A 19,062-nucleotide genomic window follows, 5' to 3' on the forward strand; every position below is an offset into this window, starting at 1 on the left:
TTTTTTTGCCATAATGATGGGCTATTTCTCATTTATCTCAGTTTGCTTGTCAGTTATTCCAGCTCCCTTTCATCCCCTATCTGTGATATGTATGTAAATATTACAGATTGAGATTGATAAAGGTTTAAGAAAAGGCTGTTGCTTTATTGGATTACAGAAGAGTTTATGAGAAACTCATTTGATTATTGTGTTACAATGGTATCATTTGCACCAACACACGTATGGCTGTTTTGGTACCTAAATGGTAACTGCATTTTTTGTAGGTTTGTAATTCAGCTTTAGAAATTTTAGTTTGAGAATGCCAAACAAAGACACTAATAAAAAAAAGTATATTTGAAACTAAAATTGCGCTTTTTAAAAGTTCACCTGGTGACACAAGGCTTGTCTTCATTTAATCACAACTTTAGATGAAGTCCTCTGAACTTTAATGTACTGGAAATCAAGTGAGCTTGCATGTACCACTGACCATTTATGTTCTTAAAGAGCACTCAGTAAATAGGCTTTAGAAAATCAAGAAATCAAGGAGTTGGATTTGCCAATTTACATGACATCTAAATTGACTTGTTCTCCTTCCTCTCCTTTGAGACCCAGCCTTAAGAGTTCAGAAGGAAGGATAAACATGACAGGCTGAAACTCAAGGAAAGCTCATTAGTTCTCCCTCTGTTTTCATTACTTTGCTAATTTTACTGTTGAACTGATTGGGCTATCCCATGGCAACGTGTACCTTTTGGTGCTGCCTGATCTGGCGTTCGGAGGGCTGACAGTTTGATGATGCTCTGCAACCAGCACGTGGTGTCTCTGTCCCGGCCCTTTGGTGCACCCTGAGGATGTAATGCCTTACTAGGCACAGCTCCCAGCAGCAAATACCTGGAGAAAACCTGAAACAGAGTAGTGATAACTTGCTCAGTAGCAGCTGGTGAACTCTGGGAATAAATTTATCCTCCTCCATAAACACTTGGACATTTATGAGCGTAGGCTGTGTTCATTCTCTGATACACCCAGTGCCGTTGTGAGGTTATTACTAAGTTATTATTATCCTGCCAACTAAAACACATCTAGCTGAAACATTTTAGATTAGTGTTACTCTTCCACATTACACTCTTTATTTCTCCATAAATAAACAAAAATAAAAGAACTACCACAGGAAAGCACAGAGAGCTGAACTCACATCCCTGTGTTTGAGTCCTGCCTATTCTCAGCGTCCCAACGATTGTGTGCTTGCCCTGCAGCAGTAGATCATTCCAGCCTTGCCATGAGGGATACGTTGCTGTTAGAGTAATCATTTCAAAGTGTTTTTCCTCAAAGAAGATAGAAAGGATCGTCTGCTGTCTTGTGAACTGATAACAAGACAATCCTGTTTGTTCCATTATTGCCCTACATCTGCTCTCAATTATTCTGCAGTTAACTTAGTGCAAAACGTGGTGGGATGTATGTCAGTAGCAAGTCTTAAAACTGTCTGCAGAAGCTAAACAAAGCTTAACAAAGTTAAACACTTGAAAAGACACCCAGCCATCATCACCAAGAACCAAGCTCAGCTGTCTGTCCAAGCATCGGGTATCTCAGGACTGAACAAGAAGACAGAGCAGATAGTGACTGTCCCAGCACCTTCCAGGCAGAGCAAAGAAGGAATACTTACGGTTGGGGCTTGTGATGAGGCTCAACTACTCAGTCTTTAGTCTTGGTTGTAGCACTTCTGCAATCTTGCTTAAAAAGTAGCTGCCTGGTTGTTTTAAGTGCCTGAATTGTTGGGTAGATGCCCTTGTACCAGGGGATTTGTAACATCTTTATAACGGCAAATATATTGGCCAAAATGAAGATTCAGAAAGTCAGATACAAAATTCATTCTTTCTGCAGCACAGGTGTATGGTATAATGGTGAATTTATATAGCCCATATAAATGGAATACAGAATCAACCCTAGATAATGGAGCTAGAAATATTTCTTATTAGCATCACTGATGTTCAAATACTGAGGAACATTGGCAGTAAAATGGGAATTAGGTCGGGCCACCAGCTGAACCCTAAATTTGTATTCTTGTTTGGAGAGTTAATGCAAATACACCTCACCAGGCTATCCAAGATTAAAGCATATTTCATATTTCCTGGTCAAAGTAATGTTCTTTGGAAAACTAATGAAAAAGGAATTTGTCTCACAGGGGGCTGAGGAACTCAGATACCAGCCTGGGGAAGCAATCTGCTCAGGCTGTGGCACTGATGATGTTAACCCAGCCCTCCACAAATTACGTTCCTATCAGCCACAGAGATAATCTATGATGTAGTGTGGTGTGGTCACAAAATAAACCAAGGGGAACATCTGAATTTCTAGACTCTTTGATATTTTCTTCAGGTTCTCATGGGATGTGTGTGCTCCCCAGAGCCTCATGTGAAGGCGTTTGAAGTCTACAGAAATCTTTCTATTGACTTCATAAAGCTTTGGAGTAGGCTTCTAAGGGGATGGGTGTAGAAATGTGCTTCGTATCTCTGGATCAATGTCATAAGCTTTCCTTGCCTTTAAAGGAAAAGCTCTGTTTTTAGAGAAGCACAGTACAATACACAACAGCCAGAAACACAGCAAATGCTCTCCCTTATCACTCAATACAACTTGGAAACGTGTTGTTTTGGAGCAACAGCCTAATACCGCCACAGTTTGTTTAGCATCTTGGCTACGTTTTAGGATACTGATTGCTGTGGGATTTTAATGCCATTCCCAGATCCTGATCTAGGCCCACCCACCGCCATCCCACAGGACAGTCAGTGACTGGCTTGGCAGCTGGAACACCGACCTGGGATAAATCAAACCCAGAGCCTTGAGATAAAACACCTTTTCCAGCTGCTGGCTTACCAATCAATATGCGTTTCTACTGCTGTTGCATTTAACATGTGGGACTTCACAACTGATTAGCAAAAGTCTCTTGTAAGAGGAGCAGAACTCTCCAAAATCATATTTATGGAACTGGTATAACATAGGCCTTTTGTACATGAGAAGATGTGTGGTACACACCTCCATCTGTAGGGGGAAAGTGTTTTATATATTTCACGTTAATGACTGCAATACACTTAGTAACAATTTATAGTTACTACAAATTTCACCTTTAAATTTTCTAAATACACCATTGAAAGAAAAAAACCCTACTTTGGAATTACAGAAAGGGTCCAAACATTTTATTGTAACAATATATCTGCCATTTTATGAAATTAGCTGTTTTAGTCCTGATTCAGTACATACACAAGTCAATGAACATAATAATGGCATTTGCTACATGCTTGAGCCTGGAAGAAAGGGTTGATAAGGGAAGATAGGGTTGAGCCATTTTGATGCAGCCATCTTGCTTCATTTCCGAAAAATAAGCAAGGGACTATATTTATCTTTGTCGATAATATATGATATATTATTTCTTATATGTCATGGTATAGAAATTGGGTTTGGTGACTTAAATTTACATTCCAGTTTTAACAGGAGGAGAGTCGTGATTTAAATTATTTTTCATTGAAATGGTAATGGTTAATGTGTTGGAAAACAGTCTGTGTTGTATAACCCTTTCTAAATAGGACAATAATATTTGATAAATATTTGTTAGATCTTTTTAATTGCTGTTTTGTTTTAACTTCATTAGTCATTCAGAAGCAGGTTTATTGCTTCTTTCTTTTTCACCTAGAAGAGATGGCAGTAGGAGATGAAAGAAAAGGCTGCTTTATTTTTTTTGAACCTGAATGTAAAGGTAGAGGGTATTTACATTTTAGTGATAGAGATTAAAGCTTTGGTGTTGGAACCTTCTGGCCCACATTCTCCAATACCAGGCAAACTGAATTTGGCATAAGCCCAAAGAGGGAAGAGCAAATAGGGGTTACACCTACCTGGAAAGTCCTCTCTGATCTCAGCATGGTCCTGCTGACAGTGCAAAAGGCTGGACCCACCAGACTTCTTTCACACCCCTAACTCCTCATTCTTGCTAGAATAGATCAAAAAAAAAAATCCGTTGTGCTATTTCATAAATAAGTACATAACATCACCGCACTTCAGACAAAGGGTGAGGGTGTGGGAGCCCATAAGGAGGACGTGAGATCCAGGCTGCCTGGAAAGGAAGCGTTTCTTCTGCTTTAGAGGAGGATGCAGGGGGTGACCCCTTAGTCATCTCTAGCCCTCAGGCTGCTGGCTCTGCCACTAAATTAGGCCTTTTAAAATCAAGGAGTTCAATGGTAGGTAATGGGGGGTTGTAAAGTAGGGTTCAGCTTTTTCACGTTTTTTCAGTCTTAAAACTTCTCCAAACCTCAGTATGTCCGATCCACTAATAATGCCACAATATATGTATTTCTATTAGACTTCCTATTGAACGCTAGTCTAATACCTTTGCTCTCTTTATTTATGATGAGATTGTTTCCAGCTACTGTTAATTTATTTTACACAGCCCATGATGTAATCGTTAAGCAGTTGTAATGAAGATTGAAGGTTTAATAATGCCAAGTGTTACAAATTTCTATTTAATCATTCCTAAATCGATTAGTTACTTTCACCCAAATGCCGTGCCACTGAAACACAGAGAGCTAAAGATACAAACCGCTGTGGCCAGTGTTTGATAAATGTTATTTTGGTGCGGTGGTAATTGAGTTATTGAATTTACTCATCTTCCAAATGATGTTTGCATTGTCTCAGCCATATGTGTTTAGGGCCAGGGGAAGGTCATTAGGAGCTTCAGACCGGGGGCATGTTTGGGTTAAAGTGATTTTGAACAGCCAGTGTTGAGGTTAGTCAATTAAAAGAAATAGCACAGTGAGATGCTACAGAAGGGCATGTTATGGGCTGGTCAGCAGGGAGGTCCCAAAGGCCTGTTTAAAATAGTCCAAAGAATCTGTAAGTGAATGTCTACTCCTAGCCCCGGGCTCTTTAGCCACTGACAAATTGCTGTGTGAGATGCCCTTCACTTAAAGCAGGTCTCAGCTATAAACAAATGTCACACTCTCGTGGCTACGTATAGGACAAGCCTGTAAAGGCCAAGATAATATATTAAATGATAATACCTTTCATATATATATAAACACACCCTTACATGAACTTCCTTACGGGAAGATGAAGGCTGCAGATGGGAAACAGCAAATTCTTCAGACCTGACTTCGGTGGCAGGGACCGTCCTGGGCTGGGCAAATGGCTCGTGTGGGTCATTGCTGCTGAGCCCTGCGTGAAGATCGACACCATGTTCAGGGGAATATTACTTTGATAGGATAAAGCTGTTTCAGAGATAGAATTCAACAGATAATGTATTTATATCCTTGGACATAGTGTGTGTTTTGTTCCCCCCAAAGAGTGCATCACTTCTACTGCAGACTGCGTGCTGATGAACGCATCTCTGCTGATCGGCTTTGACTGAGTAGGTGGAAAGTTTCCCCTCAGAATTAGATAACCCCTTTCCTGAGTGACCAAACAGCATTTTCAGCAGAGTTCAAATATCCAGTGATCGCTGCCTGCATTTGGAAATGGTGTAGGATTAAAAAGGAAGGAGTTTTGTCATTTTTCGGATGTTTATGAACAATCGGACTTATCAGAACCAAATGAGCAGGAGAAGCAGCCCTCCGTGTTTCTCACGGAATTGCAGACATTTTCAGGGACCTGATACGCTCTCCTCTGAACAGTCACTGGGAAGAGCAAAGCCTCACTTAAGGTCAAAAATGAGCCCATTTTATTTCTAATACTTGGCTGGTGGCTGTATAGAGAGACCCTTCTTTGGCTCTGAAACACTGGAGAGAGGCTCCTGCTCTCCAATTTTATGGTGTGCATTCCTTAAAAAATCTATTGTTTTATAAATAGTGATTTGTATTTTATTTCTGTCCTCTAAACACTATTTAAATCAGAAGTAATAATTTCTAATCCTGTAAAATGCCCAAAGCTTAAGTCAATAAACATTTGATGAATATATCGCCCAAGGACATTCTGTGTGGCTGATAAATGCTCGTTGCAGGAGTGCCTGGCAGCTTTTGTGGTTAAACCTTTGCTTTTATACAATTAAATGGACGACTGACTCCTTCAAACACTGGACACACTCTTAAATGCTAATTGCATGAGGAGTCGGAGAGCTTCTTGTGGGCAAATGAAACAAAGACCTTTCCCTTGGTGCCAGGAAATGAGCAGCCAGAGCTGGGGTCATTGGGCACTGGTTCACCAGGGGTTCCAAGAGCAGAGGGCTGTTAGGGCACACTGCCCAGCTCCCCTGCAACTTTTGGGGTCTCCCTCCAGGCTGGGTGTGAGGTGCTCCTCTGATTGTCCATCCAGCCTGGCCAAGGCTGCTGTCCCACAAGGCTGCTTCCCGTGGAGAGAAGGGACAGGACGGGATGGGATGGGATGGGACAGCCACCTACTGCTGCCCACCCCAGAAGGGTGTTTATTCTCTGTCCAGTGCTGTGTAGCAGCTGAGACATTTTCAGCCTCCTCGGTTACTCTACCATATGCCAAATTTGTAAAATCTTGTTCACATTTTTTTTTCCTCCCTTTAGCCAAAGACAGCTCTTTAGGAGAGAAATACGGAGCTGACAATTACACTGCTTCCTGCTGTGAATAAACTGTAGGACATCCTTAGCCATCAGGCTTTACAGGGAGACCTGAGAAGTATCTTTAGCCTTTCTTCCCTGTGTTGATGAAGTTACAAAGTGAGGCACAAGCAGTTTGACTGTAACATTAGAGATCAACCAGGGAGAATACCCAATTTAATGTACTGTAGGTCTTGTGCGCTGACTTCTGCATCACTCAGGCAGAAATGATGGAAACAAAGTGTGAGAAAAGGAAACGCTAATTATTGTTATCTCTAATGATCACTGGTAACATAAACAAAGCATTTAGAGACTCTGGGTATTTATTGTCTGTATTGCTCTAGCCACAATGTCACCCAGGACCACATCTCACATGACAAGGAACAATTAAATGAAAATGTGTCCAGGCTATGCCCCTGCCAAACTGAATCATGACCCTTCTTTTGGCAGCCTCCTGCATGAATCCGCCCCTTGGGGAATACCAGGCGGTAGCTGATTTGCCAGCTGACGTGACACATACATTTTTTTATGCATGTATGTCACGTCAGTGACATTACGCAGTCACTGAAAGCAGAGCTTATGCCTCAGCAGAATGCTCTATTTTTAATATTGCTTAAATGTTCGGAGATGAACAGCAAGGTCCAAGGAGAAAGGAAGCGTCTCTTCATAGACATTTGCTTTGTACCAAATCAAAATTCATAGCCATTTGATTTTAAAATACACTGTACAATATACACAGATGTAAGTGTATTAAATTACCTAGTTTGAATATAAACAGCTGCGGATGTAGTAGCTGAGAGCACCTGGGGAGTTGTATTCTACAGACATAGGATTTTCTGTACAATTCATTCAATTATAGCGTGAAATGTGTCTAAAAGAGTTATTTGAAGGGCTTTTGTTCTCCAGCACAATATCTGCCTCCCACTCCCTTCTTCCTTTTGTACGGAAGCCCCAGAACACAGTCCAGAAAGGGAAGAAGATGTAAGAAGCATCTTCTGCTGAGGAAGGCCAGGCGGCTGCACAGCCAAACAAACTTAGCACACAACTTCCAGGACGCTGGTACATTAGAGGAGGTTTGAGTAACTGTCTTGTCTGTGTAACATACAGCTCTTCACTTGAATTCAGCTTGTTTATATTTCCTCCATAGCAAATATTTTCTTTATTTCAGTTAAAGACAACTCCCTAGCTAAAGGAACATCACAGTGGTTTATGGATCAAAGCACAATAAACCCAGTGAGAAGCTTTGTACAGAATTTATGATAATGCCTATTTCATTTATCTAGCTGTAGCTACAGGTTAGCTTGTTCCAACTGCCTGATCAGCTTGGCACAGCATCTATACCACACCTGAACTGGGGTTTGGTGGCCTGAGCATGGAAGTTTAGTGGCATCTAGGCACTGTGGAGTATCTGCCCTGGTCTCCAGGTACTGCTTGAAAGGGCTGCAGATCCTCCCATGCCCTCCATCCTATCTGTCAGCTCAGTCCTTCGTTTGTAGTATGGCTGTTATATCAGTTTTTAGGCATTTGCTTTATTTAAAGGTCATCTCAGATCTTTACATCTCCCCCCTTTTTTTCTGCCTTTACAGAAGGGTACTTTCTGAAACCAGATCTGAGTCAGTTGGATAGCATTTTCCAGGCATCCTATGTCTCTCCTTGCTAACGGATGCTTGAAGCACAAGGAGGGCCAGTAAATGCAGATTCAGGTTTTGAAAAATACAATCATCAACTATTTCAGACAAGAGAGGAATCATAATATATTCTCAAATTTATAATTTGTCATTACAGCCGTTAAAGTCCAACATGATTCCTTTAAGATAACCCACCTATTTTTAAGTGAACTGTTGCTGGTATTAATCAGCAAGGAAGGTGCAATAATCAGCTGGGATCATTCTACCGACACAAAAACTGCTACCACTGATTAAGCTTAATGTTTACCATAAAAAGTCCCAAGCCCTAGTACTTCAGTACTCAGAAGCATCGCTGATATTTGCAATTGTTCCAGGGTAACCTTTTGTCCATCTAATACAGTGGTTGGGTCTGTGTCTTTCTACGGTTGTAGTGTGAGACAACATGAATTTTACCAGAATCCTAATATGAATAGTCCTAATAAGAAATGTTTCTTCTTTTCAAAGATGTTCATTTCTGCAGTTGTTGATTAGGACTATGTTGTATTAGGATGTTGTATAGATTAGGACTTTCCAGGACGAACTCCTCAAAGCTGATCAGTTTTTCAAAGCCAACATACAACTCAAAGACATTTAATACAAGCCGTTGTTCAATTTATCCTATCTTGGAGTACCAACACTTTTAATAAAATTAATAAATAGGCACCCCATGGCAAGCAGGATTAAATTACCTCTTTTTTTCCCCCTAATTAGACTTCAGACAATGTTATATTATGTGGTTAAGGGAAAGGAACTTTGCCTCGGATTTCAAAGTGGTGAATCTCAGTTTAATTCTGCTAATGGCAGCTAACACAGATGGCTAAAAAGAGTAATTATCTTCTTTAGCTTTCTGCCACCTGCCACAAGTGAACTGTTTTCTTTAATTGCTCAGAATTACTCTTAATCACACAAAACAGATACTTAAATCCTAGTCACATATTGCAACTCAAGAGCAAGATTTTAACCCTAAGCATGTGACTTAAGAAATTACCATCATGACCAAGAGTACAATGCTGGCTATGTGCTGTGACAGTTGAAAAGATTAATCCTTTATCTTCCAGGTAGGAGGAAAGTTTGCAGGCTAATCAGAAAAGTCCTGTGGTCTGATCCAAGTAATTACTAGAGCAACCGAAAGGCTATATCCGCAGTAGCAGGGGAAAAAAAATCACACAATTTCTTCCTGCTGATATGCTTTCTCTAACAAATGGTCACTTTTAAAAGCCACAAAATCAAACAGACTTATCTTAAAAATGACTTGCTCAACAACTTAAAGATGTAACTTTAAGTATATCTGAGTGATGAGTCAAAGCTTTTTAGGTTCTTGAAGATGTATTTTAACAGAGATAATAATCCTATTTCCATTGGGGCAGCATTTTGAGTTAAATTGATGCTGGGCATTTAAAAATCCCAACACGACACCTTTTGGAAGTTTCTGACAACACTGTATTTTATAATAGCAATTCCTGCGCCCCCACCATTCAGAGATGATGTATTTTTTGGAAGAACAGTAAGTCTTCCCTTTCTTCTTTATTTCCACTCCTGATAGCTAAACAAGGACAAATTCAGACTCTGCAGAAGATCTGAGAAGTCATCTCTTCATTTCTGCTCACCGACAGCAAAAATCATCTTTAAGCTGAATCACCACCCTAAGCTGAAAAAGCACTAATGCAAATTCTGAGTTTTAGATAAAGTGATTGTAAGAGAAAGGAAAAAACATCCAACTCACTGTTCCATGAATTGCAAAGTCAGTAACTCTCCATCACCATTTCTCTGAAATTTGCTAGAGAAAGTTCACAACAGAGTTTATATATAAGGAGATAAGAGGAAAATAATTTCTTTGATTTTAAATGAAAGCCAAAACCAGGAGCAAAGTTTCACTTCACGATTTTGAAGTGAGTTAGACTTCTGAAGACTGCAGTTTAGCATCTTTGTGCTGTTACAGCTTTGTGTCTAAAGGTGTGAGTGGCAGGGGGAAAGGAAAGTCATTGAAACCACAGACCTGGAACGCAGCCTTTAGAAGTTTGCATTTTTCACCAACCTATGGAAAAACAGAGACCTAGAATATGAAATTAGCACTGGCTGATGAACTCTGTAGAAAAGTATTTCTGAACTTGATCTTTATGGATTTTCATTATCTATGTGTGCCTGGTGCTGTGCTCCAACTTAGAGTTTCTGTTTTTATAAGTGCCTCTGACTGCTCTGACTGCCGCCTCTGAGACAGCCTCAGCTGTATAAAAAGCCCATGAGTAGGAGTGTGGAAAAAAAAGGGTCTGACTGCATCATTTCCCCTGTGTATTTATAACCACAGCAGTGAAAGTTAGAGTAATAATAGTATTTACCTTTGTTACTTGGTAAATAACAAACTATTATTGGACAATTATAGTAAAGGTCAAAGTCGGCTTTCTTTTTTTCCCCTTTAAGAAACACGCTCGTGCTGGTTTTAGCTTCAGTTAAAAAGTGCTTTTCATAAAGTCGTGTAATATATCAAACAGTTGAATGGATCAAAGCTTATGACACTAACTTAATTTAACCGTAAAAGATAAGAGTTCTCCTGTGGAGCTTGCTCAAGTATCCTTGTTATCATCTGGCTCCAGCTTTCATGTTTGTTACAATAGAAATAATAAGAATCGTTCATAAAATGCAGATATTTTCTTATAAATATTGTCATAGTGACAATAGGTGTTTTTAATCAACTCTAGCAGTGGCCAGCGAGTGCTGGCAGTGTTTGTTGCCAGTAGTGCACGCTGCTCACAGGAAATGAAAATAACAGCAGAAGGAGGAAAGATTAAATGCAATCAATGCTTCACTGTACAATAAGTAACAGGCTTTTGGAGTTTTAATGGACTAAATAGTGTAATGTGTTTGGTTTGGTAACCGCAGAGTTTAATCAAGTATTTTTAAATTTTTAAACAGGAAATGGCCTTTTCTCAGAAGGATATACATATTTGCAGTCCATAAATCAGTTCCTGAGTCACAAGGACCCTGAGCTCATAGTCTTGACCGTGCAATTAACTTGAACTCTTTTTCTGAAGAAACTCCCAGTCGTTGTGGTAGCGTAACAGGATTTGATGAGTTCCTGATGCTTTTCCAGCATTTTGTCCCTTTCAAGGTCCCTTAATGCTGTTTTCCCAAGCCATGTTCAGGCTGTGGAGTGTCCCAGACCGCTTCCCAGGGGTTAGCTTTAGTCACTGGGTGCTATCTGAAGGACCCAGAGCTGGCACGGGGATTTGACCAAAGATCTCATGCACCATGGCCTGGCAGACAGACTGCCGTCTCCACCAGCAGTGCAGCAGGCATGGCAAGCAATGCTGTAAAGACTCCTGGCTTCTCACCTTTCATTTCTAAACCTTCCCCAAAGCATGACTGGATTTGGCATTAGCCAAACCTGCAAGGTTTTGAGCACCACTGCCATGCAGGGGTGTCCCCAGCTCCAGCTGATGTTGAGGGGAATGGACATGCTCATGTGTAGAGTACTGAGCACAGTAGGTGGCTTTTTTAACACTGTACAAATGTCAGATTTTAGACAAGATAGCATGTAGCTGTGACAGCTGTCTTTTAAATTATGCAGAAGAAGCAGCTTGGGACAAATGTAAGTGAACAGTAGCTTGTTAAAGGAATCTACCTAATACAGCAATGTTTATTCCTCCAGAAAACACAAATATAGTATCATTTTGCAATGAGCTCAGGTAAAAGTGGAGGTGCATGTATTTTCTGACATGCTTGCTAGATATCATGGTATAAATATGTATTACCAAACACAAAATATGCACATACATTCACATACGCTCTCTATTCTAAGATTACTGATAACTTATCCTTTGCCAAAATGAGACAGAAAATTTACAAAACGTGTATAGTTAATATACCCGCTCAATGAATACCTTTGAAAAACCTAATTCATAAATTATGCATTAAGTTAGCAACTATACATGCATGCATTGACAGGATATTATTATGACAAAGGCAGCTATCTTTTCAAAAAGTCGGGGACACATTAAAACACTACTGAATGACAAGCAGAATGGGGAGCCTTTCAACAGAGCTTAATCAGAGACTATTCTGGAAGCAAAAAGATGAGTGCTGGGAGTCCCATTCTCTCCAAAGAATCAGATGCCTCTGAGTATAATCTGTGTACAAATCCCTTGGTTTACAAGCAGAGGATCCCCACAGACTATTGGCCTTGGTAGCTCATGCACAAGAAATATTTGCAGTATTAAAGCTTGTATTTAGGGAAGACTTTTTATCCAAAGCTTTTTTAAATTAAACTTACAGTAAGGAAGAAACTATGAGTGCAGAGATGGAGAATGTTAGAAACACTTTTAAGGAAACACTGAAACTAAATGAAAAATATCTGAAATGTTCCTGTGTTAGTTATGGGAAAAGTTTTCAGAAACATGCGCTGAGGAAGACACGCCAGACTAGGAAATGTTCATGACTATACTTATGATGCTGTATGGAAAAATATTGGAAATTACTAAAAAAAATTGAGTAGCTGCTGTTTTATGCAGTGACGTTTGAGGCATTACTTCAGAGGGAGAGGTTGTAGAGTAGTGATAAATGTGGAAATAAAGCACAGGCAGACAGGGCTGTCTTCAACCCTACCTTGCTGTAGGCTTGTATCAAGCACAGCCACCCTGCCACCATCAGCCTCCCCTTCCTCCTGCTGACAGGAAGCTCCCTGGAAAAAAATAATAATAATAATAATTTAAAAAAAAAGATGCTGTTATCTTTCACTCCTTTAAAGTAGTTTTAAAGTTTTCTTAACTTGGTCAGATGAGGAAACCCTGTAAAGCTGCACAAGAACAAAACACTCCCCTACTTAAAGGTTTGACAGTAATGCAAAATAAACCATTAAAAATACCAAGGAGGAACAACCTAGCTCTGAATACAGCATTGCTGTGATTCCGAATTCTTGTTTCCTAATGCCACACCAATGTACACAGCTTCATGTAGGCAGCTTTCACTATAAAAATTATAAACTGCTCAAATAAATTTAAAATAAATCATGGCACAGAAATATGAATTAATGTGCACAAAATTCTTAAGAATTTTGCTATTTTTAAAAATCAGGACATGTTGAATTAAAAAGGTGCACCCATAAGTAGAAATATTTGAGCTAGTAGAACCGGGAGATTATGGGTAGGTATTCTGGGAGGTTACCTTTTAGAGCTATTTTATTCATTGGCATTTGTTTTTTGTTCATTTGCTTCCTTAGCTCTGTCTTCTGTGGCATCATGCCACCATGACCACAGTGACAGACTTTTGTCTCTGCTGGATTAATCAGTGTGTTCTTTGATCCATAACATATGCTCCTGGTAGACATTTCGAGTCAACATATTCAAGATTTGTGGTCTGGCAGTTCAGTGCCTGATGTTAACCTAGCTGACAGACAGTTTAAAGTATTTAATTTTTCCTTTTTTTTGTTTTATTTGAGCCTGTCTTTCATACATAATAGAATTTAAGGCAATAAAACAAAATGTTATAGCTTTGGGTTAATATCTTTGCTCAGAGATTCCTTTTTTCTGTCACTGAGAGGCCGCCCAGACAAATCTCAGACCTTCATAGGCACAGTGTGGACGTTTTTATGCACATTTTAGGCACAAGGTTTCTGTGTTCATTGGTCTGGGAAGTCTGTCCGTATGGGAGAGGACTTCAGAGCTCCTCAGGGCTTGTCAAGGGCCTCGCATGGCTACGCTGGCACGGCGGCGAGCTGAGAGGCAGCGCCAGGGGCCTGGCCAGGTGATGAAGCCATGGAAGAGTCCCAGGGGCGGTTAGTTAACGTACCTACAATCGCTCTGCTGTGACTCAGGCTTTAGAGGATTTTGTGTCGAGAGCCCAAAATCAGTCCTCTGGGATGATGCCAGAGGGTGGTGCGGGATGCAGGAGGCACAGGGCTCCTCATGGCCCTGCTTGTTGGTGGGGGATGAGGACATACAGCGAGCTGCAAAAGTGGCTGATGCGAAGTCTTATTTCCTCTAGGGGCTGTGTGAACTTATTAAAAAGTTCTATCTGAAACTGGTAACGGGGACAGAAGGAGTAGGGTGGTAACCTAGGATATTTTTCTTTAGTATCTCAATTAAATACATTGATGAGATTCAAAGTATTTAATTATTTTTTCATTGGGGGGTATAGCATGTGATTTATGGCCCTGCTACTCCTTTACTGATCATACTGCTATAAAGTGCTGCATAGTATATTGCTTTTGACTATGCCATGCACAGATAGAAATGGCAAGTGTAAAATGGGATTAACTATCCTCAAAATAGTCTGGTCTTGAAATTACTTACACAAGGCCAGTGCAGAAACTCCCCCTGACTTCAGCGGGTGCTGCTGATGGGTGTCCCCATCCCCATCTTCCACTGCAGACAGGAACATCCTGGTCAGTGGCCGGCCTGCACTGAGCCCCAAAATATACTACGTAATACAGAGAAAACAGATTTCTTTTTATTAAAAAATAAAAGCATCTCCCTGCCATGAAGAATTAAACAGAAAATGAATGGAGAAACCAAATGTCAGCTGCTGCCTTAGACTTCAAGGTTCAGGAAACTCCACTTAGTGGGAGTGGGGAAAGACTGGCAGGCTGAAATGTAAGAGAATAATTGTATTCTAAGAAGATTATGGAAGATTATTTTTCTTGCGGGCCCCAGATTTCTGCAAAAACAATCCTGAATTGCATCCTACAAGGCAAAATGAATTCAGCCATTGCTCTAAGTGACAGGGTTTTATTAACTGCGTATTCATTTGGTGTGTTCAAAATTAAAAATGGGCTCTTATTACTAAACGTTACATGCATCTTTCTTTCATTTGACAACACGGATCTCAATGTGATTAACAATGTGGCAGCTCATAGCAAGAAAAAAAATAATTGTTTTTTCAATATACAACCCCCATAATAATTCAGAAATCAATATGCATCCTCAGAGAATTTCCCCCAGCAGAGGTTTGTAGAAAGCAGGGTGGCCTGCCTTCATTTCCTTATGAATGTGGAGCTGCTGAAGCCTTGGCTAGCCTGGCTTTTTTTTTTTTAAATGTTTAACTATAACCACTGGGACTGGAATCATAGCTCCTAGTGGCCTAGTATGAATATTAATAAGACACTGGGCCATGGAGTTCCTTGCTGATTTTGACAGTTTAAAGGATCAGTTAGTTAATTAGAAGATGACATGGCACATCGCATCCCTTGGCTCCATCCTGCCTTCTGTCTCCTCTTTTCATTTTCTTTTTTGACATGTTAGATTACATCATTACTTGTAGTTTCACTTGTTAGCCACACCATGAAATGAGAATATTTTAAGCTTTAATTATTGTGATTTTTCTCCTCTGCTAAGAACATGAAACTCAAAGAAAGCATACAGAAACTTGAATTTCAAAGACTTAGGAATACATGTTTGGCAGTTTATAACCTGCTAAATACAGCCAATAAAGAGAAAAGGATTTTAAGTAGCACAGAAAATCATGTTGATCATCATATTGGCAACTAAGCTATTATTTTAAGTAGGTGCCCCCATTGTCTGTGCTTTATTTGTGAGTTATTTAATGCTCTCATAGGTGCATTTCTCAGAAATTTAAAGTCTCTTCCCCCCAGCCATGAATTGATTGTGCCTGTAGACATGTACTTGGAATCCAGTACATTCATTGCACTGCACTGTCCTTAAAAAAAAAATAAATATGAATTTTCTATCATTATTGTAGCCAGACAAAAATAATTTGAACAGAAAGCGTGGAACTATGCATCAGCCTTCTCATTTTGGGGGAACAGCAAAGGGTTACAAAGACGGACAGTGAGTAATAAATTTCACTAAAACATTTACATATGTCTTGACTATACCCGATACCCCAAAATAGATGAACCACAACACAAAACATAAAAATAAAAACATTAATCACACAGTAAACTGCAGAAACTTTAGCATTTTAGAGCCCAGCATCCTACTGCAGGTAGCCATCAGGACAAAAATTCTAGACATGTAATAATACTTCAACAGAACAAAAACCCCTTATTGTGCGTATAACTTGACAATCTAATTAATTAATACTTGTCTTCTAAATTACATTCTGTCTGTAAAATCCTTATCGACGATGTTGGTTTGTTTCTGCGGTGTAAGTGAATCAAACACACATGCATCTTACTTCCTTGGTAGGCTTGCCAGGCTAAAGAAGAGTCTGCAGGAACAACTGAATTCAGTTTCTGCATTGTGGAAAGCCTGCAGCTATGGGACTTCATTGTGAATTACAAGATTAGCGGGTAAATGTGTGTTCCGATAGGAATGAGCGTTTCTGGGTTATTATTGGTATTCATCATTGTGTCTGCCTGTGTACTTTCACATTTCTTTTATCAAATGTTTATATTTTTGTATTCATTTCAATACTGCTTAATCAATACTGGTTCTCGGAATATGTTTTTTGAGGGAAGAAATTGCAGAGGAAGTGTATCTACATAATAATTCTACGTAGTTAGCCAATACAATAACCTGTGTAGATAATTTATTTTTTTCATTAAAGTAAACATGTAACGTACCATTGATTCACAGTGCTGCACAAAAATACAGCGCTAATAACAAGTGGAAATGGCTTCCATCACCATTTAAGGCAGAGCAAGATCAAGTTAATAACTGAGGAAGGACCAAAGCTGTGAGTTCTGTGGTTTCCAACTATGGGCCTTACCCCCTGGACTAGAATTCCTTGTTCAAAGTGAGCCACGTTAGATGTGAGAAGTGTCCTTCCTGTGGCAGAGAAGGGACTGTGGCCTTAGACAGTCTTTTATGAAATCAGTGTTATCACAATAGTATTGATTTTGTAATGAAACAAGAAATGAACCGGTGTAGTCGCAATTTCATAGGCTGGTGAGGCTGTAAGATATGGGGACCAGGATAAATGGAAAGCAAGCACCAGGCTAAGCCGTTGGTGTGTGTTATACACTGGACAATAGGTAACGGAGTGCATCAGAGCTCACTGTAGGATTTCAGCACCTTTGGTGTTCTGCCATATTCAGAAGAAGGTGATTCCAAGATTACGTGTTGGCTGGCACTAGGAAAACACAGGTGAAGTTCCCAACGCTGGCACAGCCTGTCTCTGTGCCTGTAAACCAGTGGGTGTCACCGTGTGCCTCTGTTACCCTGTACGTTTGGTCTGTTTGGACTGGACTTTGCTGAAGCAGAGATGACGGCTGCTTCATGTGTGCCCGACCCTCAGCCACTGCTGGGCTCTCTCTGTGTGCCCACAGTGGAATGAATCACACAGAGCAGCTCTGGAAATAACGCCTCTCACCTTCAGAAGAAATGCAGCTTTCCCAACTTCACATACAGAAATTAACACTTACATTTCCTTTGTTCCTAGGAGTCTTAAATCCCATTTCATTCAAGATCTGCTCATCTTCTGCGTCTTTTTTGCTCAGGACTTCTCGCTGGGAATTAGAAATCAGATTCTTAATGTGCACCTGAACCTAGAAATGATTACAAAGGCAAACATATCAGCAACTTTTTTCATATTGACTGCCATTTACTGTTAATACTTAATATTCCCACATATCATTTTCATCAGATGGTTAATATAAAACCTAATGAACCATAGATGGCATTCCTGTTTTGCTCTGTTTCAAATTAAGTGTGGAACAGTAAAAACTGAGAAATTAAAGTTAAAATCTTTTCAAATGGCTTAAAATTCATAGTATGAATGAAGTAGCTAAAACACAAAACCAAGAGAAGACTGTAATACTTAGCAGGTCTTGGCAGTTTCTGACCATGTATTATTAAGTATTATTCTGCTGACCCTAAGGGGAGTTCATCTGGAGACGTTAAGGTCAAAGAGTAGAAGCATTTGGACACAGTCAAATGGATTTTACACCTTTGTATCTTTCTGACATTACTGTTTTGCTTCAGCAAACTGCCTAATATCAGATATATCCTATTTGCTGCCTTTCTAAATCACTTCAATTTTCTTTGTCCCTGGGCTACCGTTATATGATCGGGATCCAAAGCTCTCACAGGCTGTGATATACTATTTTACTTGCTCATTTGTATTAGAATGAACTTTATTAGCTTTTGGGCACGTGTCTATCAGTTTCAAAGATTAAGTATTATGTCAATAGTTTTTATGCTGCATTTGAGTACACTGAGTCATTTTGCTTGCTCTGAGATTATTAAAAGAGTATTATCGCTTTTACAGAAAACATTTTTATTTTTAAATGAACTATCACTCACCGCACTCTGTGCTTACCAGTGCTATCCCTCTGAAGTGATACTTCACTGCAAAAGCAAAATGGGGATGGGAGCTCTGGAAGTAATTTTAGATTGGACAGCACATGAACCTTATAAACACCAGTGTATAACATTTGACGCTACACTCCTATTCTTTCATGATCTGCTTTCTTCCTTTAAATATTCTTAATTTTCTATTTAACGTTTTTCTAACTGTGCTAGCAATGACTACGGTGCTTTTACCATGTAAAAACTGACAATTTGTGCATCCTTATATTTGTCATTCTTCTTAAGTAGAAAGCTAAACCACCTGTAAAAAATTAGAGAGACAAACTTGGCTGTTCCAGTATCAAACCCAGGAAATCAAAGATGCTTTCTGAGAGGAAGCTGAGGTTTCTTGTAAGATGGAAGAAGCTTTTAGAGCACAAATCCAGCCTATAATCAGATTTTCTCATTTCCTTGCCAGTCTTCTGTACTTTGGGGCTTGTGGTTCTTAGTGGCTGAATACATTTTGTCACGTTTTCAAAGATGGACAAGGATAAGCGTGTCAAGGATTTGAGCTAAAGAACAACTACTTAGAGCATTATCTGCTTCCAGGTCCCTCACTCAGGCATTGCTAGGTCTGAGTATCACAGATGGTGATTTTGGAACTGGTTTATTAGAAGGTGAAAGAGCACTTCTTTTTTA

At 39.7% G+C, this 19,062-nt stretch overlaps 1 protein-coding gene and 1 long non-coding RNA gene across 3 annotated transcripts in view; one reads left to right on the top strand and one right to left on the bottom strand.

Annotated features, from left to right (window-relative positions):
• Positions 1-19,062, top strand: part of PDZRN3 (PDZ domain containing ring finger 3) — a 129,875-nt gene that overhangs the window by 76,453 nt on the left and 34,360 nt on the right. The window lies entirely within an intron of this gene.
• Positions 2,974-17,699, bottom strand: LOC137862238 (uncharacterized). Its single transcript, XR_011100121.1, has 3 exons — positions 14,467-17,699; positions 12,782-12,857; positions 2,974-5,169 (listed from the first exon to the last, which is right to left on the bottom strand). It is a non-coding gene; the product is annotated as an uncharacterized lncRNA (long non-coding RNA).

This window comes from Anas acuta, chromosome 11, assembly GCF_963932015.1.
Source record: "Anas acuta chromosome 11, bAnaAcu1.1, whole genome shotgun sequence".
NCBI classification, from domain to species: domain Eukaryota; kingdom Metazoa; phylum Chordata; class Aves; order Anseriformes; family Anatidae; genus Anas; species Anas acuta.